At 43.8% G+C, this 27548-nt stretch overlaps 13 non-coding genes across 13 annotated transcripts; all 13 read left to right on the forward strand.

Moving 5' to 3' along the window:
- The first annotated feature begins 766 nt into the window (after nt 1-766).
- On the forward strand, nt 767-957 carry LOC141157903 (U2 spliceosomal RNA). The gene has a single exon (XR_012247941.1). It is a non-coding gene; the product is annotated as a U2 spliceosomal RNA (small nuclear RNA).
- A 1115-nt stretch (nt 958-2072) lies between these two features.
- On the forward strand, nt 2073-2263 carry LOC141157905 (U2 spliceosomal RNA). Its single transcript, XR_012247943.1, has one exon. It is a non-coding gene; the product is annotated as a U2 spliceosomal RNA (small nuclear RNA).
- Nucleotides 2264-3380: 1117 nt separating this feature from the next.
- LOC141157906 (U2 spliceosomal RNA) lies at nt 3381-3571 on the forward strand. Its single transcript, XR_012247944.1, has one exon. It is a non-coding gene; the product is annotated as a U2 spliceosomal RNA (small nuclear RNA).
- A 1119-nt stretch (nt 3572-4690) lies between these two features.
- Nucleotides 4691-4881, forward strand: LOC141157907 (U2 spliceosomal RNA). Its single transcript, XR_012247945.1, has one exon. It is a non-coding gene; the product is annotated as a U2 spliceosomal RNA (small nuclear RNA).
- Nucleotides 4882-6000: 1119 nt separating this feature from the next.
- On the forward strand, nt 6001-6191 carry LOC141157908 (U2 spliceosomal RNA). Its single transcript, XR_012247946.1, has one exon. It is a non-coding gene; the product is annotated as a U2 spliceosomal RNA (small nuclear RNA).
- Nucleotides 6192-7310: 1119 nt separating this feature from the next.
- On the forward strand, nt 7311-7501 carry LOC141157909 (U2 spliceosomal RNA). Its single transcript, XR_012247947.1, has one exon. It is a non-coding gene; the product is annotated as a U2 spliceosomal RNA (small nuclear RNA).
- A 1117-nt stretch (nt 7502-8618) lies between these two features.
- LOC141157910 (U2 spliceosomal RNA) lies at nt 8619-8809 on the forward strand. The gene has a single exon (XR_012247948.1). It is a non-coding gene; the product is annotated as a U2 spliceosomal RNA (small nuclear RNA).
- Nucleotides 8810-9926: 1117 nt separating this feature from the next.
- LOC141157911 (U2 spliceosomal RNA) lies at nt 9927-10117 on the forward strand. Its single transcript, XR_012247949.1, has one exon. It is a non-coding gene; the product is annotated as a U2 spliceosomal RNA (small nuclear RNA).
- Nucleotides 10118-11232: 1115 nt separating this feature from the next.
- LOC141157912 (U2 spliceosomal RNA) lies at nt 11233-11423 on the forward strand. The gene has a single exon (XR_012247950.1). It is a non-coding gene; the product is annotated as a U2 spliceosomal RNA (small nuclear RNA).
- Nucleotides 11424-17596: 6173 nt separating this feature from the next.
- Nucleotides 17597-17786, forward strand: LOC141160148 (U2 spliceosomal RNA). The gene has a single exon (XR_012250117.1). It is a non-coding gene; the product is annotated as a U2 spliceosomal RNA (small nuclear RNA).
- A 6388-nt stretch (nt 17787-24174) lies between these two features.
- Nucleotides 24175-24362, forward strand: LOC141160155 (U2 spliceosomal RNA). The gene has a single exon (XR_012250123.1). It is a non-coding gene; the product is annotated as a U2 spliceosomal RNA (small nuclear RNA).
- Nucleotides 24363-25470: 1108 nt separating this feature from the next.
- Nucleotides 25471-25661, forward strand: LOC141157913 (U2 spliceosomal RNA). Its single transcript, XR_012247951.1, has one exon. It is a non-coding gene; the product is annotated as a U2 spliceosomal RNA (small nuclear RNA).
- A 1119-nt stretch (nt 25662-26780) lies between these two features.
- LOC141157914 (U2 spliceosomal RNA) lies at nt 26781-26971 on the forward strand. The gene has a single exon (XR_012247952.1). It is a non-coding gene; the product is annotated as a U2 spliceosomal RNA (small nuclear RNA).
- Nucleotides 26972-27548: the final 577 nt, after the last annotated feature.

A 27548-nucleotide genomic window follows, 5' to 3' on the forward strand; every position in this document is an offset into this window, starting at 1 on the left:
CACACACACCATCTATTTAGCAAATGCCCTTGTTATCAACAGCAGCCTTTTAAACTCACCTGAGCTAACAGTTATGTGAGCTGGTTACTCTGCTGCGCTTAAAATTTCTTTTTTGGTTTGCTACAATGCCTTTTCTGAAACGTTGTCTCCCTCTGCTGGAACACTGACTTCTTTCATTTAATGCCTGCAGACTATAAAAGAGAAACCAACCCAAAAAGTTTGGTTGATTAGTCTGTGGCATTCTTTTAAACTGTTGCTTATGGCGGTCTCTGTGAGCTTCTCAGTGACATTCAGCCATCCAGGTATCCCGCCTGCAGTAGACGGAATGTGGCGATGGAACGCTGGCTGCGCGTGTCATAATAGGCTCTGAGCCTTTATATACCTGCGCACAGCAGCAGCCACCTTCAGTCTGCTGCTGGACAGCCAGCAGCAGCAGCAGCAGGAGAGGTAATTAATCAGCAACCCTCCTGCTAAGGGTAGACAGCTGCTCGTTCCACCCCCCCCCCGCCTTAATTGGTTCTCCTCCCTTCCAACGGTGTTGAGGCGGGTGGGAACAGCCGGGGGTTGAGGGTACTGTGCTAAAAGAGGTGGAGTTATGCAGATCTAAAACGCGTGGATTGCAGCAGCAGCAAGCCGAAAAGTGCAGGCATGTGAGGGATCTAGAGGTTGACAGCATGTCTTCTTAACGGGAGTCCAGGTGGCCATCTCCACAAATGGACTTTTCAGAATCCTTGGGTGGCACCGTAGTCGGAAACCAATTCTGGTTATCGCTTCTCGGCCTTTTGGCTAAGATCAAGTGTAGTATCTGTTCTTATCAGTTTAATATCTGATACGTCCCCTATCTGGGGACCATATATTAAATGGATTTTTAGAACAGGGAGATGGAAAAAGAGCTTGCTCTGTCCACTCCACGCATTGACCTGGTATTGCAGTATCTCCAGGACCGGTGCACCCCTTCTTTAATGCAGTTTCTAAAATCAGAAAGAATTGAATTCAATGCTTTTTGTTCATTTGGCTTGTTTGTCGGATTTTGGGATGGACTCTTTGGCTTTGCTTTTCTTCTCCTCATTGGATTTTTCATGTTAAAAGTTGCAGAAGCCAGATGACAAGCTCATTTTGGTTCAACTTCAGCAACTGTGCATTGCATTGCCATGTAATGTAATGCAATGCTATCTATCTAGCTCTCCCTCTATACTTCCTTTTGGATAAACAGACATATTAGGCAAGCATTTTGGAGCTTTCACCTAAATAACTACAGGTGGTGAGATAAGCTGCACAATATAATTGACCTTTCAGTATATTGTTGCACACACACCATCTATTTAGCAAATGCCCTTGTTATCAACAGCAGCCTTTTAAACTCACCTGAGCTAACAGGTATGTGAGCTGGTTACTCTGCTGCGCTTAAAATTTCTTTTTTGGTTTGCTACAATGCCTTTTCTGAAACGTTGTCTCCCTCTGCTGGAACACTGACTTCTTTCATTTAATGCCTGCAGACTATAAAAGAGAAACCAACCCAAAAAGTTTGGTTGATTAGTCTGTGGCATTCTTTTAAACTGTTGCTTATGGCGGTCTCTGTGAGCTTCTCAGTGACATTCAGCCATCCAGGTATCCCGCCTGCAGTAGACGGAATGTGGCAATGGAACGCTGGCTGCGCGTGTCATAATAGGCTCTGAGCCTTTATATACCTGCGCACAGCAGCAGCCACCTTCAGTCTGCTGCTGGACAGCCAGCAGCAGCAGCAGCAGGAGAGGTAATTAATCAGCAACCCTCCTGCTAAGGGTAGACAGCTGCTCGTTCCACCCCCCCCCCGCCTTAATTGGTTCTCCTCCCTTCCAACGGTGTTGAGGCGGGTGGGAACAGCCGGGGGTTGAGGGTACTGTGCTAAAAGAGGTGGAGTTATGCAGATCTAAAACGCGTGGATTGCAGCAGCAGCAAGCCGAAAAGTGCAGGCATGTGAGGGATCTAGAGGTTGACAGCATGTCTTCTTAACGGGAGTCCAGGTGGCCATCTCCACAAATGGACTTTTCAGAATCCTTGGGTGGCACCGTAGTCGGAAACCAATTCTGGTTATCGCTTCTCGGCCTTTTGGCTAAGATCAAGTGTAGTATCTGTTCTTATCAGTTTAATATCTGATACGTCCCCTATCTGGGGACCATATATTAAATGGATTTTTAGAACAGGGAGATGGAAAAAGAGCTTGCTCTGTCCACTCCACGCATTGACCTGGTATTGCAGTATCTCCAGGACCGGTGCACCCCTTCTTTAATGCAGTTTCTAAAATCAGAAAGAATTGAATTCAATGCTTTTTGTTCATTTGGCTTGTTTGTCGGATTTTGGGATGGACTCTTTGGCTTTGCTTTTCTTCTCCTCATTGGATTTTTCATGTTAAAAGTTGCAGAAGCCAGATGACAAGCTCATTTTGGTTCAACTTCAGCAACTGTGCATTGCATTGCCATGTAATGTAATGCAATGCTATCTATCTAGCTCTCCCTCTATACTTCCTTTTGGATAAACAGACATATTAGGCAAGCATTTTGGAGCTTTCACCTAAATAACTACAGGTGGTGAGATAAGCTGCACAATATAATTGACCTTTCAGTATATTGTTGCACACACACCATCTATTTAGCAAATGCCCTTGTTATCAACAGCAGCCTTTTAAACTCACCTGAGCTAACAGGTATGTGAGCTGGTTACTCTGCTGCGCTTAAAATTTCTTTTTTGGTTTGCTACAATGCCTTTTCTGAAACGTTGTCTCCCTCTGCTGGAACACTGACTTCTTTCATTTAATGCCTGCAGACTATAAAAGAGAAACCAACCCAAAAAGTTTGGTTGATTAGTCTGTGGCATTCTTTTAAACTGTTGCTTATGGCGGTCTCTGTGAGCTTCTCAGTGACATTCAGCCATCCAGGTATCCCGCCTGCAGTAGACGGAATGTGGCAATGGAACGCTGGCTGCGCGTGTCATAATAGGCTCTGAGCCTTTATATACCTGCGCACAGCAGCAGCCACCTTCAGTCTGCTGCTGGACAGCCAGCAGCAGCAGCAGCAGGAGAGGTAATTAATCAGCAACCCTCCTGCTAAGGGTAGACAGCTGCTCGTTCCACCCCCCCCCCCCGCCTTAATTGGTTCTCCTCCCTTCCAACGGTGTTGAGGCGGGTGGGAACAGCCGGGGGTTGAGGGTACTGTGCTAAAAGAGGTGGAGTTATGCAGATCTAAAACGCGTGGATTGCAGCAGCAGCAAGCCGAAAAGTGCAGGCATGTGAGGGATCTAGAGGTTGACAGCATGTCTACTTAACGGGAGTCCAGGTGGCCATCTCCACAAATGGACTTTTCAGAATCCTTGGGTGGCACCGTAGTCGGAAACCAATTCTGGTTATCGCTTCTCGGCCTTTTGGCTAAGATCAAGTGTAGTATCTGTTCTTATCAGTTTAATATCTGATACGTCCCCTATCTGGGGACCATATATTAAATGGATTTTTAGAACAGGGAGATGGAAAAAGAGCTTGCTCTGTCCACTCCACGCATTGACCTGGTATTGCAGTATCTCCAGGACCGGTGCACCCCTTCTTTAATGCAGTTTCTAAAATCAGAAAGAATTGAATTCAATGCTTTTTGTTCATTTGGCTTGTTTGTCGGATTTTGGGATGGACTCTTTGGCTTTGCTTTTCTTCTCCTCATTGGATTTTTCATGTTAAAAGTTGCAGAAGCCAGATGACAAGCTCATTTTGGTTCAACTTCAGCAACTGTGCATTGCATTGCCATGTAATGTAATGCAATGCTATCTATCTAGCTCTCCCTCTATACTTCCTTTTGGATAAACAGACATATTAGGCAAGCATTTTGGAGCTTTCACCTAAATAACTACAGGTGGTGAGATAAGCTGCACAATATAATTGACCTTTCAGTATATTGTTGCACACACACCATCTATTTAGCAAATGCCCTTGTTATCAACAGCAGCCTTTTAAACTCACCTGAGCTAACAGGTATGTGAGCTGGTTACTCTGCTGCGCTTAAAATTTCTTTTTTGGTTTGCTACAATGCCTTTTCTGAAACGTTGTCTCCCTCTGCTGGAACACTGACTTCTTTCATTTAATGCCTGCAGACTATAAAAGAGAAACCAACCCAAAAAGTTTGGTTGATTAGTCTGTGGCATTCTTTTAAACTGTTGCTTATGGCGGTCTCTGTGAGCTTCTCAGTGACATTCAGCCATCCAGGTATCCCGCCTGCAGTAGACGGAATGTGGCAATGGAACGCTGGCTGCGCGTGTCATAATAGGCTCTGAGCCTTTATATACCTGCGCACAGCAGCAGCCACCTTCAGTCTGCTGCTGGACAGCCAGCAGCAGCAGCAGCAGCAGGAGAGGTAATTAATCAGCAACCCTCCTGCTAAGGGTAGACAGCTGCTCGTTCCACCCCCCCCCCCGCCTTAATTGGTTCTCCTCCCTTCCAACGGTGTTGAGGCGGGTGGGAACAGCCGGGGGTTGAGGGTACTGTGCTAAAAGAGGTGGAGGTATGCAGATCTAAAACGCGTGGATTGCAGCAGCAGCAAGCCGAAAAGTGCAGGCATGTGAGGGATCTAGAGGTTGACAGCATGTCTTCTTAACGGGAGTCCAGGTGGCCATCTCCACAAATGGACTTTTCAGAATCCTTGGGTGGCACCGTAGTCGGAAACCAATTCTGGTTATCGCTTCTCGGCCTTTTGGCTAAGATCAAGTGTAGTATCTGTTCTTATCAGTTTAATATCTGATACGTCCCCTATCTGGGGACCATATATTAAATGGATTTTTAGAACAGGGAGATGGAAAAAGAGCTTGCTCTGTCCACTCCACGCATTGACCTGGTATTGCAGTATCTCCAGGACCGGTGCACCCCTTCTTTAATGCAGTTTCTAAAATCAGAAAGAATTGAATTCAATGCTTTTTGTTCATTTGGCTTGTTTGTCGGATTTTGGGATGGACTCTTTGGCTTTGCTTTTCTTCTCCTCATTGGATTTTTCATGTTAAAAGTTGCAGAAGCCAGATGACAAGCTCATTTTGGTTCAACTTCAGCAACTGTGCATTGCATTGCCATGTAATGTAATGCAATGCTATCTATCTAGCTCTCCCTCTATACTTCCTTTTGGATAAACAGACATATTAGGCAAGCATTTTGGAGCTTTCACCTAAATAACTACAGGTGGTGAGATAAGCTGCACAATATAATTGACCTTTCAGTATATTGTTGCACACACACCATCTATTTAGCAAATGCCCTTGTTATCAACAGCAGCCTTTTAAACTCACCTGAGCTAACAGGTATGTGAGCTGGTTACTCTGCTGCGCTTAAAATTTCTTTTTTGGTTTGCTACAATGCCTTTTCTGAAACGTTGTCTCCCTCTGCTGGAACACTGACTTCTTTCATTTAATGCCTGCAGACTATAAAAGAGAAACCAACCCAAAAAGTTTGGTTGATTAGTCTGTGGCATTCTTTTAAACTGTTGCTTATGGCGGTCTCTGTGAGCTTCTCAGTGACATTCAGCCATCCAGGTATCCCGCCTGCAGTAGACGGAATGTGGCAATGGAACGCTGGCTGCGCGTGTCATAATAGGCTCTGAGCCTTTATATACCTGCGCACAGCAGCAGCCACCTTCAGTCTGCTGCTGGACAGCCAGCAGCAGCAGCAGCAGGAGAGGTAATTAATCAGCAACCCTCCTGCTAAGGGTAGACAGCTGCTCGTTCCACCCCCCCCCCCCCCGCCTTAATTGGTTCTCCTCCCTTCCAACGGTGTTGAGGCGGGTGGGAACAGCCGGGGGTTGAGGGTACTGTGCTAAAAGAGGTGGAGTTATGCAGATCTAAAACGCGTGGATTGCAGCAGCAGCAAGCCGAAAAGTGCAGGCATGTGAGGGATCTAGAGGTTGACAGCATGTCTTCTTAACGGGAGTCCAGGTGGCCATCTCCACAAATGGACTTTTCAGAATCCTTGGGTGGCACCGTAGTCGGAAACCAATTCTGGTTATCGCTTCTCGGCCTTTTGGCTAAGATCAAGTGTAGTATCTGTTCTTATCAGTTTAATATCTGATACGTCCCCTATCTGGGGACCATATATTAAATGGATTTTTAGAACAGGGAGATGGAAAAAGAGCTTGCTCTGTCCACTCCACGCATTGACCTGGTATTGCAGTATCTCCAGGACCGGTGCACCCCTTCTTTAATGCAGTTTCTAAAATCAGAAAGAATTGAATTCAATGCTTTTTGTTCATTTGGCTTGTTTGTCGGATTTTGGGATGGACTCTTTGGCTTTGCTTTTCTTCTCCTCATTGGATTTTTCATGTTAAAAGTTGCAGAAGCCAGATGACAAGCTCATTTTGGTTCAACTTCAGCAACTGTGCATTGCATTGCCATGTAATGTAATGCAATGCTATCTATCTAGCTCTCCCTCTATACTTCCTTTTGGATAAACAGACATATTAGGCAAGCATTTTGGAGCTTTCACCTAAATAACTACAGGTGGTGAGATAAGCTGCACAATATAATTGACCTTTCAGTATATTGTTGCACACACACCATCTATTTAGCAAATGCCCTTGTTATCAACAGCAGCCTTTTAAACTCACCTGAGCTAACAGGTATGTGAGCTGGTTACTCTGCTGCGCTTAAAATTTCTTTTTTGGTTTGCTACAATGCCTTTTCTGAAACGTTGTCTCCCTCTGCTGGAACACTGACTTCTTTCATTTAATGCCTGCAGACTATAAAAGAGAAACCAACCCAAAAAGTTTGGTTGATTAGTCTGTGGCATTCTTTTAAACTGTTGCTTATGGCGGTCTCTGTGAGCTTCTCAGTGACATTCAGCCATCCAGGTATCCCGCCTGCAGTAGACGGAATGTGGCAATGGAACGCTGGCTGCGCGTGTCATAATAGGCTCTGAGCCTTTATATACCTGCGCACAGCAGCAGCCACCTTCAGTCTGCTGCTGGACAGCCAGCAGCAGCAGCAGCAGGAGAGGTAATTAATCAGCAACCCTCCTGCTAAGGGTAGACAGCTGCTCGTTCCACCCCCCCCCCCCCCGCCTTAATTGGTTCTCCTCCCTTCCAACGGTGTTGAGGCGGGTGGGAACAGCCGGGGGTTGAGGGTACTGTGCTAAAAGAGGTGGAGTTATGCAGATCTAAAACGCGTGGATTGCAGCAGCAGCAAGCCGAAAAGTGCAGGCATGTGAGGGATCTAGAGGTTGACAGCATGTCTTCTTAACGGGAGTCCAGGTGGCCATCTCCACAAATGGACTTTTCAGAATCCTTGGGTGGCACCGTAGTCGGAAACCAATTCTGGTTATCGCTTCTCGGCCTTTTGGCTAAGATCAAGTGTAGTATCTGTTCTTATCAGTTTAATATCTGATACGTCCCCTATCTGGGGACCATATATTAAATGGATTTTTAGAACAGGGAGATGGAAAAAGAGCTTGCTCTGTCCACTCCACGCATTGACCTGGTATTGCAGTATCTCCAGGACCGGTGCACCCCTTCTTTAATGCAGTTTCTAAAATCAGAAAGAATTGAATTCAATGCTTTTTGTTCATTTGGCTTGTTTGTCGGATTTTGGGATGGACTCTTTGGCTTTGCTTTTCTTCTCCTCATTGGATTTTTCATGTTAAAAGTTGCAGAAGCCAGATGACAAGCTCATTTTGGTTCAACTTCAGCAACTGTGCATTGCATTGCCATGTAATGTAATGCAATGCTATCTATCTAGCTCTCCCTCTATACTTCCTTTTGGATAAACAGACATATTAGGCAAGCATTTTGGAGCTTTCACCTAAATAACTACAGGTGGTGAGATAAGCTGCACAATATAATTGACCTTTCAGTATATTGTTGCACACACACCATCTATTTAGCAAATGCCCTTGTTATCAACAGCAGCCTTTTAAACTCACCTGAGCTAACAGGTATGTGAGCTGGTTACTCTGCTGCGCTTAAAATTTCTTTTTTGGTTTGCTACAATGCCTTTTCTGAAACGTTGTCTCCCTCTGCTGGAACACTGACTTCTTTCATTTAATGCCTGCAGACTATAAAAGAGAAACCAACCCAAAAAGTTTGGTTGATTAGTCTGTGGCATTCTTTTAAACTGTTGCTTATGGCGGTCTCTGTGAGCTTCTCAGTGACATTCAGCCATCCAGGTATCCCGCCTGCAGTAGACGGAATGTGGCAATGGAACGCTGGCTGCGCGTGTCATAATAGGCTCTGAGCCTTTATATACCTGCGCACAGCAGCAGCCACCTTCAGTCTGCTGCTGGACAGCCAGCAGCAGCAGCAGCAGGAGAGGTAATTAATCAGCAACCCTCCTGCTAAGGGTAGACAGCTGCTCGTTCCACCCCCCCCCCCCGCCTTAATTGGTTCTCCTCCCTTCCAACGGTGTTGAGGCGGGTGGGAACAGCCGGGGGTTGAGGGTACTGTGCTAAAAGAGGTGGAGTTATGCAGATCTAAAACGCGTGGATTGCAGCAGCAGCAAGCCGAAAAGTGCAGGCATCTGAGGGATCTAGAGGTTGACAGCATGTCTTCTTAACGGGAGTCCAGGTGGCCATCTCCACAAATGGACTTTTCAGAATCCTTGGGTGGCACCGTAGTCGGAAACCAATTCTGGTTATCGCTTCTCGGCCTTTTGGCTAAGATCAAGTGTAGTATCTGTTCTTATCAGTTTAATATCTGATACGTCCCCTATCTGGGGACCATATATTAAATGGATTTTTAGAACAGGGAGATGGAAAAAGAGCTTGCTCTGTCCACTCCACGCATTGACCTGGTATTGCAGTATCTCCAGGACCGGTGCACCCCTTCTTTAATGCAGTTTCTAAAATCAGAAAGAATTGAATTCAATGCTTTTTGTTCATTTGGCTTGTTTGTCGGATTTTGGGATGGACTCTTTGGCTTTGCTTTTCTTCTCCTCATTGGATTTTTCATGTTAAAAGTTGCAGAAGCCAGATGACAAGCTCATTTTGGTTCAACTTCAGCAACTGTGCATTGCATTGCCATGTAATGTAATGCAATGCTATCTATCTAGCTCTCCCTCTATACTTCCTTTTGGATAAACAGACATATTAGGCAAGCATTTTGGAGCTTTCACCTAAATAACTACAGGTGGTGAGATAAGCTGCACAATATAATTGACCTTTCAGTATATTGTTGCACACACACCATCTATTTAGCAAATGCCCTTGTTATCAACAGCAGCCTTTTAAACTCACCTGAGCTAACAGGTATGTGAGCTGGTTACTCTGCTGCGCTTAAAATTTCTTTTTTGGTTTGCTACAATGCCTTTTCTGAAACGTTGTCTCCCTCTGCTGGAACACTGACTTCTTTCATTTAATGCCTGCAGACTATAAAAGAGAAACCAACCCAAAAAGTTTGGTTGATTAGTCTGTGGCATTCTTTTAAACTGTTGCTTATGGCGGTCTCTGTGAGCTTCTCAGTGACATTCAGCCATCCAGGTATCCCGCCTGCAGTAGACGGAATGTGGCAATGGAACTCTGGCTGCGCTTGTCATAATAGGCTCTGAGCCTTTATATACCTGCGCACAGCAGCAGCCACCTTCAGTCTGCTGCTGGACAGCCAGCAGCAGCAGCAGCAGCAGGAGAGGTAATTAATCAGCAACCCTCCTGCTAAGGGTAGACAGCTGCTCGTTCCACCCCCCCCCGCCTTAATTGGTTCTCCTCCCTTCCAACGGTGTTGAGGCGGGTGGGAACAGCCGGGGGTTGAGGGTACTGTGCTAAAAGAGGTGGAGTTATGCAGATCTAAAACGCGTGGATTGCAGCAGCAGCAAGCCGAAAAGTGCAGGCATGTGAGGGATCTAGAGGTTGACAGCATGTCTTCTTAACGGGAGTCCAGGTGGCCATCTCCACAAATGGACTTTTCAGAATCCTTGGGTGGCACCGTAGTCGGAAACCAATTCTGGTTATCGCTTCTCGGCCTTTTGGCTAAGATCAAGTGTAGTATCTGTTCTTATCAGTTTAATATCTGATACGTCCCCTATCTGGGGACCATATATTAAATGGATTTTTAGAACAGGGAGATGGAAAAAGAGCTTGCTCTGTCCACTCCACGCATTGACCTGGTATTGCAGTATCTCCAGGACCGGTGCACCCCTTCTTTAATGCAGTTTCTAAAATCAGAAAGAATTGAATTCAATGCTTTTTGTTCATTTGGCTTGTTTGTCGGATTTTGGGATGGACTCTTTGGCTTTGCTTTTCTTCTCCTCATTGGATTTTTCATGTTAAAAGTTGCAGAAGCCAGATGACAAGCTCATTTTGGTTCAACTTCAGCAACTGTGCATTGCATTGCCATGTAATGTAATGCAATGCTATCTATCTAGCTCTCCCTCTATACTTCCTTTTGGATAAACAGACATATTAGGCAAGCATTTTGGAGCTTTCACCTAAATAACTACAGGTGGTGAGATAAGCTGCACAATATAATTGACCTTTCAGTATATTGTTGCACACACACCATCTATTTAGCAAATGCCCTTGTTATCAACAGCAGCCTTTTAAACTCACCTGAGCTAACAGGTATGTGAGCTGGTTACTCTGCTGCGCTTAAAATTTCTTTTTTGGTTTGCTACAATGCCTTTTCTGAAACGTTGTCTCCCTCTGCTGGAACACTGACTTCTTTCATTTAATGCCTGCAGACTATAAAAGAGAAACCAACCCAAAAAGTTTGGTTGATTAGTCTGTGGCATTCTTTTAAACTGTTGCTTATGGCGGTCTCTGTGAGCTTCTCAGTGACATTCAGCCATCCAGGTATCCCGCCTGCAGTAGACGGAATGTGGCAATGGAACGCTGGCTGCGCGTGTCATAATAGGCTCTGAGCTTTTATATACCTGCGCACAGCAGCAGCCACCTTCAGTCTGCTGCTGGACAGCCAGCAGCAGCAGCAGCAGGAGAGGTAATTAATCAGCAACCCTCCTGCTAAGGGTAGACAGCTGCTCGTTCCACCCCCCCCCCGCCTTAATTGGTTCTCCTCCCTTCCAACGGTGTTGAGGCGGGTGGGAACAGCCGGGGGTTGAGGGTACTGTGCTAAAACAGGTGGAGTTATGCAGATCTAAAACGCGTGCATTGCAGCAGCAGCAAGCCGAAAAGTGCAGGCATGTGAGGGATCTAGAGGTTGACAGCATGTCTTCTTAACGGGAGTCCAGGTGGCCATCTCCACAAATGGACTTTTCAGAATCCTTGGGTGGCACCGTAGTCGGAAACCAATTCTGGTTATCGCTTCTCGGCCTTTTGGCTAAGATCAAGTGTAGTATCTGTTCTTATCAGTTTAATATCTGATACGTCCCCTATCTGGGGACCATATATTAAATGGATTTTTAGAACAGGGAGATGGAAAAAGAGCTTGCTCTGTCCACTCCACGCATTGACCTGGTATTGCAGTATCTCCAGGACCGGTGCACCCCTTCTTTAATGCAGTTTCTAAAATCAGAAAGAATTGAATTCAATGCTTTTTGTTCATTTGGCTTGTTTGTCGGATTTTGGGATGGACTCTTTGGCTTTGCTTTTCTTCTCCTCATTGGATTTTTCATGTTAAAAGTTGCAGAAGCCAGATGACAAGCTCATTTTGGTTCAACTTCAGCAACTGTGCATTGCATTGCCATGTAATGTAATGCAATGCTATCTATCTAGCTCTCCCTCTATACTTCCTTTTGGATAAACAGACATATTAGGCAAGCATTTTGGAGCTTTCACCTAAATAACTACAGGTGGTGAGATAAGCTGCACAATATAATTGACCTTTCAGTATATTGTTGCACACACACCATCTATTTAGCAAATGCCCTTGTTATCAACAGCAGCCTTTTAAACTCACCTGAGCTAACAGGTATGTGAGCTGGTTACTCTGCTGCGCTTAAAATTTCTTTTTTGGTTTGCTACAATGCCTTTTCTGAAACGTTGTCTCCCTCTGCTGGAACACTGACTTCTTTCATTTAATGCCTGCAGACTATAAAAGAGAAACCAACCCAAAAAGTTTGGTTGATTAGTCTGTGGCATTCTTTTAAACTGTTGCTTATGGCGGTCTCTGTGAGCTTCTCAGTGACATTCAGCCATCCAGGTATCCCGCCTGCAGTAGACGGAATGTGGCAATGGAACGCTGGCTGCGCGTGTCATAATAGGCTCTGAGCCTTTATATACCTGCGCACAGCAGCAGCCACCTTCAGTCTGCTGCTGGACAGCCAGCAGCAGCAGCAGCAGGAGAGGTAATTAATCAGCAACCCTCCTGCTAAGGGTAGACAGCTGCTCGTTCCACCCCCCCCCACCTTAATTGGTTCTCCTCCCTTCCAACGGTGTTGAGGCGGGTGGGAACAGCCGGGGGTTGAGGGTACTGTGCTAAAAGAGGTGGAGTTATGCAGATCTAAAACGCGTGGATTGCAGCAGCAGCAAGCCGAAAAGTGCAGGCATGTGAGGGATCTAGAGGTTGACAGCATGTCTTCTTAACGAGAGTCCAGGTGGCCATCTCCACAAATGGACTTTTCAGAATCCTTGGGTGGCACCGTAGTCGGAAACCAATTCTGGTTATCGCTTCTCGGCCTTTTGGCACGATCTATCAGGTTTACCTGTGTGGTCTTACCTGTGAGGTGCTCTTGGTACCCTTTCTCTCGGCCTGGGGGGATCGTTCCTCTTCGGAGGGACTTAACCCCCCTGCTGCTATTGGGAGGAAGGATTAGTCCGGGAGCAACGGGAAGGGATCCCATGAAGGCTTGCGCCTTTCAGAGAGAAGAGTCGGTTCGTTCCTAAGTGAAGGATGCCGGCAACGCTCACATATTCATCGGGTGATGCCCGGATGCGGAACACTGTGAGGATTGAAGTTGGAGCAGCATCGAGGATGGAGAAGAATTTGGACTACATCTGCCATAGGATTCTTCTTGGAGTTCTGGAGTTTCGGCGGGAAGACATATTCTGCTTCCAGGACAACGAGTACAAGGGGACATACACCATCACCTTCAAGAGCCAGGGATGCTGTCAGCAACTCGTACAAAAGGTAAATGAGAAAAACTACTTAGATGAATTGGATGGACTAACCTTTTGTCTCTTGTATGCTTATGACGAGATCCCCATCGTGGTGCATTTCCCGAACCCCTTTGTGGAAGCTGCAGACATCTCGACCTACCTTACCCGCTATTGTGATGATTTGAGATACCTGGGTACTGTGAAGAACGCGGTAGGCTTCTGGTGCGGCAAGAGAAGGTATATGGCCCGTCTAAAGAGGGACCTTAGTGGAGTGGGAGGAATGCTACACCCTCCCTCAACCTTCGTAATCGGTAAGAGCAGAGGCTACTTATTTTATCCTGGAATGCCAGTATGTTGCAGGAACTGTGGACAAATGGGTCATACCCAAACGTCCTGCACGGGCAGGAAAGTAGACCGCTGCAATAATTGCAGCTGTTACGGACATTTAATGAAGGACTGTCCCGCTGGGAGGAAATGTAATCTCTGCGGTGAGGCGGGGCACATGTTCCGAGGATGCCCCAACAGGACCAGGACCAGGACCTACGCAGAAGCTGCATCTTCTGAAGCTGAGCCGATGCGCCCACCGGTCTTCACTGGCAGGCCGGCGTCGGAGGGCGGTTCGAAGGGCGAGAAGGCTGGGATGGAGCAGGGAGCCGGAGGCCCCTCTGGGGCGGCACCTGCATCGAAGTCCCTTAACGATGGGCGGACCTCGCATGGACCGGAGCGGGGGGGTCCTCCTTCTGGGAGGGTATCCTCCGTATCGATGGTTCCCGATACCGATCCTGTTGGGCTGGAGGGTGGTGCCCCTGTGCGGTTGGCTACAGGGGACCACGCAGCGATGGCCTCAGGATCTTCCAGGGCGATTAGCCAGCCAGATGAGGGGGCTTTGCTTCTAGGTGGCGAACATCAGGAAATCTGTGTTGCTGATCTTGTCCTGATGGACCAGTCTCCCCCCCTGGAGGAGGTGGAGGAAGAGGAGGACTGCACCAGTGACCTAGTGGAGTCTGCCCCGAAAAAGAGACGGAATGTCGAAGCCCCAGCGTCTCCTGGAATGTGGCTGGGAACCGTGACCTACGAGGGGGCAACCGCCGGCTCACAGAATATCGAGTCGTTTGGGTCCTCTAGCCCGGATGTCCTGGAGCAATTTGATATACAGGGCTTTGAGTCAGGTGTCCTCATAGAAGATCCACCACCCTGACCTATGAATGCCCACATTAAGACTTGTCTCACTGAATGTGAGGTCATTAAAGAGCCCAGTTCGTAGGGCTGCTCTATTCAAGTATTTAGAAACCACTGACTTTGACATATGTTTATTACAGGAATGCGGGATACAACATGCACTAAATTATAATGACATCAAGACAGATTGGAGACTGGGGCCCTCCATCTGGTCTGGCTCCAATGACAACAAGTCAGCGGGGGTGGGCTTCCTCTGTCGTGGGAGAAATATTACTATAAATGCTGTCACAGAAATAGTACCAGGCAGAGTGGTTTTAGTGCATTTTAAATTTAATGGTTTTACCCTACGTATAATGAATATTTATGCTCCCCCTGATAAGCAAGAGAGAATTAATTTATTTGGGATATTGCCATTGTACTGTACTGGGTCATCTCCCCTGATCGTAGGGGGTGATTTTAATTGTCTTTGTGCTAGTGAACAGCGAGCAGGGGGTGACCCTTTACGCAAATTGGATAAGTCATGTCATCTATTGAAAGATTTTATAACTGATTTTAAATTATGCGATGCGTGGAGGTCACTTCTGCCGACGGACCCTGGTTATACGTGGTCCGGAAGAGGGGTGTCCTCCAGGATCGATTTTATTTTCCTATCAGATGATTTTAACCCTGTAAAATGTGTTTTAACATCAAATATATTTTCTGACCATAAGGGCTTGGAGGTGCATCTAGAATACCGGGATGAACAGAGGGTCAACAGGGGCCTCTGGCGTCTAAGTACTTACCTGCTGGAGGACCCTCTGATTCGACAAGACTTTGGTAAAGCCTATCAAGCCTGGCGGCGACAAAAACCTTCTGATGCCCCTATGGTAACCTGGTGGGAAAATTTGAAAAAAAAAGTCAGAATGTTTTTTATAAAAGCAGGGAGACGTAAAGCTAGAGAGAAAAAAAGATGTTTTAGTGATCTTAACACCAAACTACAAACACTTTTTAAATTCAAAGAGCTAGGGGTGGAGGTGGGAGATGATATTGCTAGCCTAAAAACTGAAATTCAGAACTGCATAGACACAAAGGGGAAAGAGATTATTTTTAACTCTAGAGTGCAGCACTTGGAGGAGGGGGAGAAGTGCTCTCGCTTCTTCTTCAAAAAAGTCATGGATAAAAGAGAAGTGATCACAAATCTAGAGGGTGAAACATCTATGCAGGGAATGTTGAATGCTACTTTTAACTATTATAAGCATCTTTTTAGTAAAAAGTGTATAGATGAGTCCTTTTTATCTGATGCTCTTAATGATCTCGATTTTAAGTTAAATTTTACAGACCAGGAGTTTTTAGAACGCGATATTGTTTTAGAGGAATTATTTTATGTTTTTAAAAGTTTCTCTAAGGGTAAAGCACCTGGGTGTGACGGACTACCTGTAGAATTTTACCTTACTTTTTGGGACATTTTAAAAGAGGACCTTTTTATGCTTTTTAAAGAAGTTTTTATTTGTGAACAGTTGCCATTTTCGTGGAGGAGAGGAGTGGTGTCTTTGATATATAAAAAAGGTGACCGCAGTACTCTAGCGAATTGGAGACCCATAACTCTCCTAAATGTTGATTACAAGGTACTTGCTAAGGTGGTTGCAGACCGGCTCAGGAGTGTCATTGCCAAACTAATCCGGCCTGAGCAGGTTTGTAGTGTACCAGGCAGAAGTATTTCAGAGGTTTTAAACGTATTAAGGCATGTAATTTGGTATTCCAGAGACCGGGGTCAAAATGTAGCTCTTTTAGCCCTAGATTTTGAAAAAGCTTTCGATAGAGTCTCTCAAAGATTTCTTTTTAGAGTTTTAAAAAGAATGGGTATCCCTAATATGCTTTTAAATTGTATTAAGATTTTATATAAAAATTGTTTTAGTCAAATTTCTCTTAATGGCTTTTTAACAGATGGAGTTCCCCTTGAGTCCGGAGTGAAGCAGGGATGCCCCTTGTCGCCCATCCTGTTCATCTGCGCCATGGAGCCCCTGCTGAGCGCAATAAGGAAAGACAAAGTGATTAGAGGGGTTCCTGTTCCTGGCGGAGGTGGCAGTGATGTGAGAGTCTTTGGCTACATGGATGACGTGACGGTTGTGTGCGTGGACCCTGCTTCCCTCCGGAGGGCGGTGTTGCGCATTGATTTTTTTTCCCAGGCATCCGGTTTTAAACTTAATTTAAATAAATCTGAATGTCTGACTTTGGGATCCTGGGACACCGCCCAACTCCCGCAGCTCACTATAAAACGAGACAATGTAAAAATTCTTGGAGTTGTTTTTAACGAGGAGAATGTGGGAACTCAAAGCTGGGAGAATGTCATGGAAAAAATGTCAAAGAAAATATCATTTTGGGGTTTGAGGTCCCTAACAATGGAGGGGAAAATTTTAATTATAAAATCAGTGTTGTTACCCCTCATACTGTATATAGCTATGGTGTACCCCCCCTCTGATGTTTTAATTAAAAAAATGACTAGGATGATCTTTATGTTTTTATGGAACTCCAAAATGGAAAAATTAAGGCGAGAAATAATGAGGAAGAATAAAATGAACGGCGGAAGGGATGTCCCCGACTTACATATTTATTTGTATTTAAATTATTTCTGCTTTTGTTTCAAACATTTTAATGGTAATAGTGCGCTAAGTTATTTTTTAAAATATACTTGTGGGATGATTTTTAAAAGATGGTTTAAGTTGTCGTTGAATTCCCCTGTTTTACTATGTCCCCCCAAACACCAAGCAATCTTAGAAAAGACTGTTCGATTTTATAGCCTTGGTGATTTTAATATGGACATTTTTAAAGACCGCAAGAAGCTTTTATCTTTTCTGAGGAGGAATGAAGATGTGACCCCCATAGTAAATTTCTCAGAAGAGAGATCGAAGCAAGTTTGGAAGAATGTCTTCGGGAAATTCTTAGCAAATGGACATAAGGACGCGCATGGATGGTGGTCCACCAGTGCCTCCCCACCAGAGAGTTTCAACACAGGAGAGGCCTGGTGGCCAGAGCCAAATGCCCCAGAGACTCATGTGTTTATGACGAAACCACCTTGCACCTTATGTGGAATTGCCCATTTGCACAGGAACTTTGGCACAAAGTTGGGATTCTTTTAAAATGGACTTGCGGTTTAAGAGATTTTAACCATGAATATGTTTTATATGGCCTTTTTAAATGTCCGACCCCTCAACAGTATTGTATATGTTGGTGTATGATTAACTGTTTTAAAGACGCCCTTTGGAAGGCACGCAATATTTTATTTTTTAAACGTGACGCTATTTCTGTGAAGGATTGTCTTAAAATTGCTTTTAGCCAGATGTATATTTATTACTTGAGGGATGTCAAATGTATTGGGAGAAGGGATGCCAATCGTATATGGGGTTTTTATGGGTGGAATTCTGTGTTTTAATAATGTACTGTTTGTGTTGTTGTTTTTAATTGTAAACCATCTTTTACGCACTTATTAAAATATGTTGAAACCTGATCTGTTCTTATCAGTTTAATATCTGATACGTCCCCTATCTGGGGACCATATATTAAATGGATTTTTAGAACAGGGAGATGGAAAAAGAGCTTGCTCTGTCCACTCCACGCATTGACCTGGTATTGCAGTATCTCCAGGACCGGTGCACCCCTTCTTTAATGCAGTTTCTAAAATCAGAAAGAATTGAATTCAATGCTTTTTGTTCATTTGGCTTGTTTGTCGGATTTTGGGATGGACTCTTTGGCTTTGCTTTTCTTCTCCTCATTGGATTTTTCATGTTAAAAGTTGCAGAAGCCAGATGACAAGCTCATTTTGGTTCAACTTCAGCAACTGTGCATTGCATTGCCATGTAATGTAATGCAATGCTATCTATCTAGCTCTCCCTCTATACTTCCTTTTGGATAAACAGACATATTAGGCAAGCATTTTGGAGCTTTCACCTAAATAACTACAGGTGGTGAGATAAGCTGCACAATATAATTGACCTTTCAGTATATTGTTGCACACACACCATCTATTTAGCAAATGCCCTTGTTATCAACAGCAGCCTTTTAAACTCACCTGAGCTAACAGGTATGTGAGCTGGTTACTCTGCTGTGCTTAAAATTTCTTTTTTGGTTTGCTACAATGCCTTTTCTGAAACGTTGTCTCCCTCTGCTGGAACACTGACTTCTTTCATTTAATGCCTGCAGACTATAAAAGAGAAACCAACCCAAAAAGTTTGGTTGATTAGTCTGTGGCATTCTTTTAAACTGTTGCTTATGGCGGTCTCTGTGAGCTTCTCAGTGACATTCAGCCATCCAGGTATCCCGCCTGCAGTAGACGGAATGTGGCAATGGAACGCTGGCTGCGCGTGTCATAATAGGCTCTGAGCCTTTATATACCTGCGCACAGCAGCAGCCACCTTCAGTCTGCTGCTGGACAGCCAGCAGCAGCAGCAGCAGGAGAGGTAATTAATCAGCAACCCTCCTGCTAAGGGTAGACAGCTGCTCGTTCCACCCCCCCCCCGCCTTAATTGGTTCTCCTCCCTTCCAACGGTGTTGAGGCGGGTGGGAACAGCCGGGGGTTGAGGGTACTGTGCTAAAAGAGGTGGAGTTATGCAGATCTAAAACGCGTGGATTGCAGCAGCAGCAAGCCGAAAAGTGCAGGCATGTGAGGGATCTAGAGGTTGACAGCATGTCTTCTTAATGGGAGTCCAGGTGGCCATCTCCACAAATGGACTTTTCAGAATCCTTGGGTGGCACCGTAGTCGGAAACCAATTCTGGTTATCGCTTCTCGCCTTTTGGCTACGATCAAGTGCTTTATTGCAGGAGATTGTAGTTGAAGGGTACTCGGGTACCCCTCTCCTTGGCCTGGCAGGATCGTCCACTTTGGTGGACTTAACCTGCTTGCTGCTATTAGGGAGAGGGCTTAGTCCCAGGGTAACGTGTTGCGATCCCCCAGCTTCCAGGTGTCTTTCGCTGCAAGAACACTGGGAGCGCAGATTGCAAGCGGCTGCAATTTGCAACCTTGTTGCGGTTTCCATGGAGGTTGACCCTAACCTCGTGCCTCTTTATGGGAGGCTAAAAAACTCTATCCGAGTTCACTTCACGGCGGGTGGCTCGGATATGAGGAAATTAGGGTATGTAGTCCAGGACGTGCTCAGGAACCTTCTTGGCGTGCAGAGGAATGAAATTCTGTCCATCCAGGATTATCCTAGAAGAGGTGACTATGACATCACATTCACCGGAGAAGGTATTTTCAGAGATGTTCTAGAAAAGTTAAAAAAAGTTGAAAATAGTCCTGTTCTGAAAGGGATACAAATTGTTGAGCACGTCCTGGATGAGGTAAGACTTGTTGTCGTAAAAGTATTTTCGCCTTTTGTTTCTGCTCCAGAAATTATGTCATTTTTAGCAATTTATTTTAAAAGTGTTAAATGTATTGGGAAGATACTTAATGAATATAACATATGGACATCTAAGTGGAAATTTCTTGTGAAGTGTATAAGAGATCCAAATACACCAGGTGGTATACGGCTTCCCCCTGCCCGTTTTAAAATTGGACAAACAAATGGGGATTTCTTCTTTTCTGGGATGCCAGTATATTGCAGAAATTGTGGGCGCTATGGTCATTCAAAAGAAAACTGTAATGTATCATGTAGAAATTGTGCTAGTGAAGAACATGAGACAAAAGAATGCCCTAAGGAAAAGAAATGTAGTTTTTGCCAGACTCCAGGTCACTTTTATTTTTCTTGCCCTCACAGATTTCGGGAAGATGAGCAAAAGGGAAAGTCCAAGACGTCCGACCAAGGACCAAAGGATCAGACCACCCCTCAGGAGGAGGAACAACAACCTGGAGCCTCTGGAGACAATAAGGGCGTACCAAATAGTGAAATGTCTCCAGAGTCTATGACAGGTAAAATACCAAATCCCAAAACCTGGCTGCAGGACCTGCGAGAGTCCAAAAGGAGGGCTGAGAAGGAGCAGAAGGGCACTACTGGTAAGGTCAAAAGGGACCGGCAAAAGGCCGACGCAGAAGCCCATGCCCAGTCTGGGTCTCCTAGGGCTGAGGGCGCTGAGTGGATAAAGGTGGGTCCTAAGAAAAAGAAAAAGGGTGGTTCGGAGGAGGCAGCAGGAGGTGAACAGATGGACACTTCTTCAGAAGGGGACGTGGACGCTGGACCCTCAGGGGTTTCGGTCTCCGCTGCTACAGGTGGGGACCGGGATCTTGCTGCCTCTGAAGAGTCAGAGGCTCTGCCTTGTGCGCAACCTCCTCCTATAGGACGACCTTCTACAGGTCAAACAGGGGCGGCGGAACCCCTCGGGGACCCACCTGATGAGGAACTGCATGGCCAGCCAATGGAGACCCAGCGGGTTCTGCCAGCCAGCCCTCCGAGCTATGCCAGTGTAGCGTCGGGTTTATATAAATGTGGTAATCTTTCCTCCTCCACGGAGACTCTCGTGACGATACTATCAGATGAGGAGGGAGGCGCAAGCCCAGTGGTCTGATCAGGTTCATCGGACAGGTAAATCCGTTGCTCTTAGTTACCTAAGTAAAATTTCTACATTTTCTAATGATGGCTGAACTCAAAGGTATTTCCCTCAACGTGAGAGGCATAAAATCTAACACGAGAAGAACTGCTCTTTTTAATTTTTTTACGTGTTTTACTGCATCTGTATTTTTTCTGCAAGAATGTAATATCCCACATGAAATGTCATATCAAAAATATAAAGATGAGTGGAAGTGTGGGCCATCTGTCTGGTCCGGATCGAATGCTGCAGGATCAGCGGGTGTAGCCATACTTTTTAAAGGGAACGTTTTAATTGATTTTATTCAGGAAATTTTACCAGGTCGTATTTTATTAGTGAAAGCTTTTATTGATGGTATTAGATGGCAGTTTTTAAATTTTTATGGATCCCCAGAGAAAAATGAAAGAGCCGAAATGCTTGATCTTTTACCTTTATTTATTAATAACTCTGAACCTTTTATCTTAGCAGGGGATTTTAATTGTGTTTTAAAAGGTGAAAACCGGCGCTCCAGCTCTGTAAGCAGGAACTACGATAAAACCTCAGGTATGCTACATGATATAGTCAAAGATGCTAAATTGATAGACATATATAAAGAGTGTCATAGTGACAGCCCAGAGGACGCCGGTTTCACTTGGAACAATGCTAATTGTAGCTCTAGGATTGATTTTATTTTTGGTTCAGATAAAACAATACCTGCCAAATGTGAAGTTTTAACTAATATATTTTCAGACCATAAACTTTTATCCTTTACCATAAAAGTAAATGACAACAAAAAATGTGGTAAGAAAAGCTGGAAAATGAACGTATCCCTTTTAACTGACCCGCAGATTTTATCAGATTTTATTGAGTTTTATAGGAAATGTAGAAAAGGGAAAAAAACAAATGAGACTATGAGTGTATGGTGGGATAGAATGAAAGTAAAAATAAAAGACTTTTTTATTAAAAAGAGTATATGTAGAGCCAAAGAAAAATATGAAGAATATAGAATTTTAAATACCCGCCTACAAACATTATTTAAGCTCAGAGACAATGGGATAGATGTACAACTTGATATTTCAAACTTAAAAGAAGAGATTTCAAAATGGCTAGAACAAAAAGGAAAAGAGATAATTTTTCGTTCTAGAGTACAACATATAGAAGAAAATGAAAAGTGTTCCAGATATTTTTTTAGGAAAAATAAAAAAGAAAAAGTGATAATTGACCATATAGATGGTGAGAATAATATAAAAAATATGCTGGGTAAAGTTGAGGTTTTTTTTTCTAATCTTTTTAATGGAAAAAATATAGATAATAAATTAATGGATGATTCGCTGCAAGGACTAACAGCTGTTTTAGATCCCGCATCCCAAGAGTTTTTATCCCAAGTTTTAACGGAACAAGAAGTGTTAAAAACTATTAAAAGTTTTAAAACTGGAAAGGTCCCTGGTCCTGATGGCATCCCAATAGAATTTTATGTATGTTTTTATGATATTTTAAAAGATGATTTGTTTTATTTGTTTACTGAGGTTTTTAATAATAAGGTTTTATTAAATTCCTGGAAGAAAGGTGAAGTCTCCCTCCTATACAAAAAAGGCGATAAATCAAAATTAGAAAACTGGAGACCAATAACACTTTTAAATTGTGACTATAAAATAATGGCTAAAATTTGTGCAAATCGTCTAAAAGAAGTCATCAGCAAAGTTATTCATTCTAATCAAGTGTGTGGGGTGCCGGGGCGCAGTATATGGGACAATCTGAATTTAGTGAAAGACTGTATTGAGAATGTGAAAGACAGAAAGGGGAAAATGGCGATTTTATCTATTGATTTTGAAAAAGCATTTGACCGTGTCTCACACTTTTATCTTTTTAAAGTTTTAGAGAAAATGGGCATACCAGAAGGGTTTTTACTATCGCTTAAAGCATTTTACAAGGATTGTACAAGTAAGATTTTAGTGAATGGTTTTAAGACACAAGAGGTATTTTTACGGTCAGGGGTGAAACAGGGATGCCCTCTGTCCCCCCTACTGTTTATCTGTGCACTGGAACCAATGTTATGTGCAATACGCCAAAATAAACAGATATGCGGTGTCCCTCTGCCTGGAAGCGGTGGTTTGGAGGCCAAGGTTGTAGGCTACATGGATGACGTGGCGGTCTTGTGTACAGATGCACCATCACTTACGGCCACTCTCCATCAAGTGCAATCCTTTTGCCTAGCTTCTGGTTTTAAAATCAATTTTAATAAGTGTAACATTTTAAGTGTTGGGGGGATGATTTTACGTGATGTACCAATTAATGTCTCCGAATCCATTTCCATTTTAGGTATATCATTCACTGAAAATAATGATGGTTATAATAGTTGGGAAACAGTTACACAGAAAGTAAATACGAAAATATGTATGTGGAACATGAGGAGACTTACAATGGAGGGTAAAGTATTGGTTTTAAAGATGGTGATTTTACCTCTTTTATTGTATCTTAGCATGGTTTTCCCCCCGCCTGTTAATGTTTTAAAAAAGATAACCAAAACCTGTTTTACCTTCTTTTGGAACTCAAAAATGGAAAAGCTGAAAAGAGAAATCGTGATGAAATCAAAAGTAAAAGGTGGTAAAGATTTTCCAGATTTTAATAGGTTTCTTTTAATCCATCTGTTCGTTTACTGTTTTAATGCCCTTTTTAAGAATCACTATTGGTCCTTTTTTATGCGTTTTAATACAGGATTTTTTATGAGAAAGTTTGGATGGTATGAAGTTAATATATCTGTGCCCCATGCTTTTAATTTGTCGACGCATTATGAGATTTTAAGGAAAATAGTGTCCGATTTTAATTTAGGGACTAAGAAAATAGAGGAATTAAGAAATAGTAAGAAACTAATTAAAGAAATACGTAAAAGTGAGGAAATATGTAATGTTGACAGATATGATGATGACAAATCTATGTCTATCTGGAAAATGATTAACGTTTTTTATCTTTTTAATGAACAGAGAGATCTGGCTTGGAGTTGCATGCACCGCTGTCTTCCTTGCCGGGCATTCCAATACAGAAGAGGATTTGTGAGGTCTGCCATCTGCCCAAGAGCCGGATGCCAAGACGAGGAAACGGTGGAACATCTATTATGGACATGTAATTTTGCAAAGGATTTCTGGAGAAGACTGCTCCCCCTACTGGAAAGGGTGGCAGACCTCAAGGACTTTACATATAAAACTGTGCTATACGGACTTATGGAATGCCCCACAATGGACCAGTACACAATGGCTTGGAAGACAGTGAACTGCGCCAAGTCATCTCTCTGGAAAGCGCGCAACATTGCTATTTTTAAACAAGATGTTTTATCAGTGAATGATGTTTTAAGTTTATGTTTATGTGAAATGTACACTTATTATTTAATTGACAAAAAGAAGAATGTACATATTTCCAAAAAATGGCTTGTTGACCAATGGAACCTAAATATTTAAAATCTTTGTATTTTTTTGTTTTGTAAATTTCATTTGTCTTTTAACGTTTGGTATTTGTGTAATTATGCTTGTAATTTGTTAAAGTTTTAATAAACGGTTTTATCCCTCTGCAGGGGATAGCCAAATTAAAAAAAAATCTGTTCTTATCAGTTTAATATCTGATACGTCCCCTATCTGGGGACCATATATTAAATGGATTTTTAGAACAGGGAGATGGAAAAAGAGCTTGCTCTGTCCACTCCACGCATTGACCTGGTATTGCAGTATCTCCAGGACCGGTGCACCCCTTCTTTAATGCAGTTTCTAAAATCAGAAAGAATTGAATTCAATGCTTTTTGTTCATTTGGCTTGTTTGTCGGATTTTGGGATGGACTCTTTGGCTTTGCTTTTCTTCTCCTCATTGGATTTTTCATGTTAAAAGTTGCAGAAGCCAGATGACAAGCTCATTTTGGTTCAACTTCAGCAACTGTGCATTGCATTGCCATGTAATGTAATGCAATGCTATCTATCTAGCTCTCCCTCTATACTTCCTTTTGGATAAACAGACATATTAGGCAAGAATTTTGGAGCTTTCACCTAAATAACTACAGGTGGTGAGATAAGCTGCACAATATAATTGACCTTTCAGTATATTGTTGCACACACACCATCTATTTAGCAAATGCCCTTGTTATCAACAGCAGCCTTTTAAACTCACCTGAGCTAACAGGTATGTGAGCTGGTTACTCTGCTGCGCTTAAAATTTCTTTTTTGGTTTGCTACAATGCCTTTTCTGAAACGTTGTCTCCCTCTGCTGGAACACTGACTTCTTTCATTTAATGCCTGCAGACTATAAAAGAGAAACCAACCCAAAAAGTTTGGTTGATTAGTCTGTGGCATTCTTTTAAACTGTTGCTTATGGCGGTCTCTGTGAGCTTCTCAGTGACATTCAGCCATCCAGGTATCCCGCCTGCAGTAGACGGAATGTGGCAATGGAACGCTGGCTGCGCGTGTCATAATAGGCTCTGAGCCTTTATATACCTGCGCACAGCAGCAGCCACCTTCAGTCTGCTGCTGGACAGCCAGCAGCAGCAGGAGAGGTAATTAATCAGCAACCCTCCTGCTAAGGGTAGACAGCTGCTCGTTCCCCCCCCCCCCGCCTTAATTGGTTCTCCTCCCTTCCAACGGTGTTGAGGCGGGTGGGAACAGCCGGGGGTTGAGGGTACTGTGCTAAAAGAGGTGGAGTTATGCAGATCTAAAACGCGTGGATTGCAGCAGCAGCAAGCCGAAAAGTGCAGGCATGTGAGGGATCTAGAGGTTGACAGCATGTCTTCTTAAAGGGAGTCCAGGTGGCCATCTCCACAAATGGACTTTTCAGAATCCTTGGGTGGCACCGTAGTCGGAAACCAATTCTGGTTATCGCTTCTCGGCCTTTTGGCTAAGATCAAGTGTAGTATCTGTTCTTATCAGTTTAATATCTGATACGTCCCCTATCTGGGGACCATATATTAAATGGATTTTTAGAACAGGGAGATGGAAAAAGAGCTTGCTCTGTCCACTCCACGCATTGACCTGGTATTGCAGTATCTCCAGGACCGGTGCACCCCTTCTTTAATGCAGTTTCTAAAATCAGAAAGAATTGAATTCAATGCTTTTTGTTCATTTGGCTTGTTTGTCGGATTTTGGGATGGACTCTTTGGCTTTGCTTTTCTTCTCCTCATTGGATTTTTCATGTTAAAAGTTGCAGAAGCCAGATGACAAGCTCATTTTGGTTCAACTTCAGCAACTGTGCATTGCATTGCCATGTAATGTAATGCAATGCTATCTATCTAGCTCTCCCTCTATACTTCCTTTTGGATAAACAGACATATTAGGCAAGCATTTTGGAGCTTTCACCTAAATAACTACAGGTGGTGAGATAAGCTGCACAATATAATTGACCTTTCAGTATATTGTTGCACACACACCATCTATTTAGCAAATGCCCTTGTTATCAACAGCAGCCTTTTAAACTCACCTGAGCTAACAGGTATGTGAGCTGGTTACTCTGCTGCGCTTAAAATTTCTTTTTTGGTTTGCTACAATGCCTTTTCTGAAACGTTGTCTCCCTCTGCTGGAACACTGACTTCTTTCATTTAATGCCTGCAGACTATAAAAGAGAAACCAACCCAAAAAGTTTGGTTGATTAGTCTGTGGCATTCTTTTAAACTGTTGCTTATGGCGGTCTCTGTGAGCTTCTCAGTGACATTCAGCCATCCAGGTATCCCGCCTGCAGTAGACGGAATGTGGCAATGGAACGCTGGCTGCGCGTGTCATAATAGGCTCTGAGCCTTTATATACCTGCGCACAGCAGCAGCCACCTTCAGTCTGCTGCTGGACAGCCAGCAGCAGCAGCAGCAGGAGAGGTAATTAATCAGCAACCCTCCTGCTAAGGGTAGACAGCTGCTCGTTCCACCCCCCCCCCCCCCGCCTTAATTGGTTCTCCTCCCTTCCAACGGTGTTGAGGCGGGTGGGAACAGCCGGGGGTTGAGGGTACTGTGCTAAAAGAGGTGGAGTTATGCAGATCTAAAACGCGTGGATTGCAGCAGCAGCAAGCCGAAAAGTGCAGGCATGTGAGGGATCTAGTGGTTGACAGCATGTCTTCTTAACGGGAGTCCAGGTGGCCATCTCCACAAATGGACTTTTCAGAATCCTTGGGTGGCACCGTAGTCGGAAACCAATTCTGGTTATCGCTTCTCGGCCTTTTGGCTAAGATCAAGTGTAGTATCTGTTCTTATCAGTTTAATATCTGATACGTCCCCTATCTGGGGACCATATATTAAATGGATTTTTAGAACAGGGAGATGGAAAAAGAGCTTGCTCTGTCCACTCCACGCATTGACCTGGTATTGCAGTATCTCCAGGACCGGTGCACCCCTTCTTTAATGCAGTTTCTAAAATCAGAAAGAATTGAATTCAATGCTTTTTGTTCATTTGGCTTGTTTGTCGGATTTTGGGATGGACTCTTTGGCTTTGCTTTTCTTCTCCTCATTGGATTTTTCATGTTAAAAGTTGCAGAAGCCAGATGACAAGCTCATTTTGGTTCAACTTCAGCAACTGTGCATTGCATTGCCATGTAATGTAATGCAATGCTATCTATCTAGCTCTCCCTCTATACTTCCTTTTGGATAAACAGACATATTAGGCAAGCATTTTGGAGCTTTCACCTAAATAACTACAGGTGGTGAGATAAGCTGCACAATATAATTGACCTTTCAGTATATTGTTGCACACACACCATCTATTTAGCAAATGCCCTTGTTATCAACAGCAGCCTTTTAAACTCACGTGAGCTAACAGGTATGTGAGCTGGTTACTCTGCTGCGCTTAAAATTTCTTTTTTGGTTTGCTACAATGCCTTTTCTGAAACGTTGTCTCCCTCTGCTGGAACACTGACTTCTTTCATTTAATGCCTGCAGACTATAAAAGAGAAACCAACCCAAAAAGTTTGGTTGAT

Source organism: Phyllobates terribilis, unplaced genomic scaffold, assembly GCF_046119375.1.
Source record: "Phyllobates terribilis strain yellow unplaced genomic scaffold, ASM4611937v1 Scaffold_8__6_contigs__length_399053987, whole genome shotgun sequence".
NCBI classification, from domain to species: Eukaryota; Metazoa; Chordata; class Amphibia; order Anura; family Dendrobatidae; genus Phyllobates; species Phyllobates terribilis.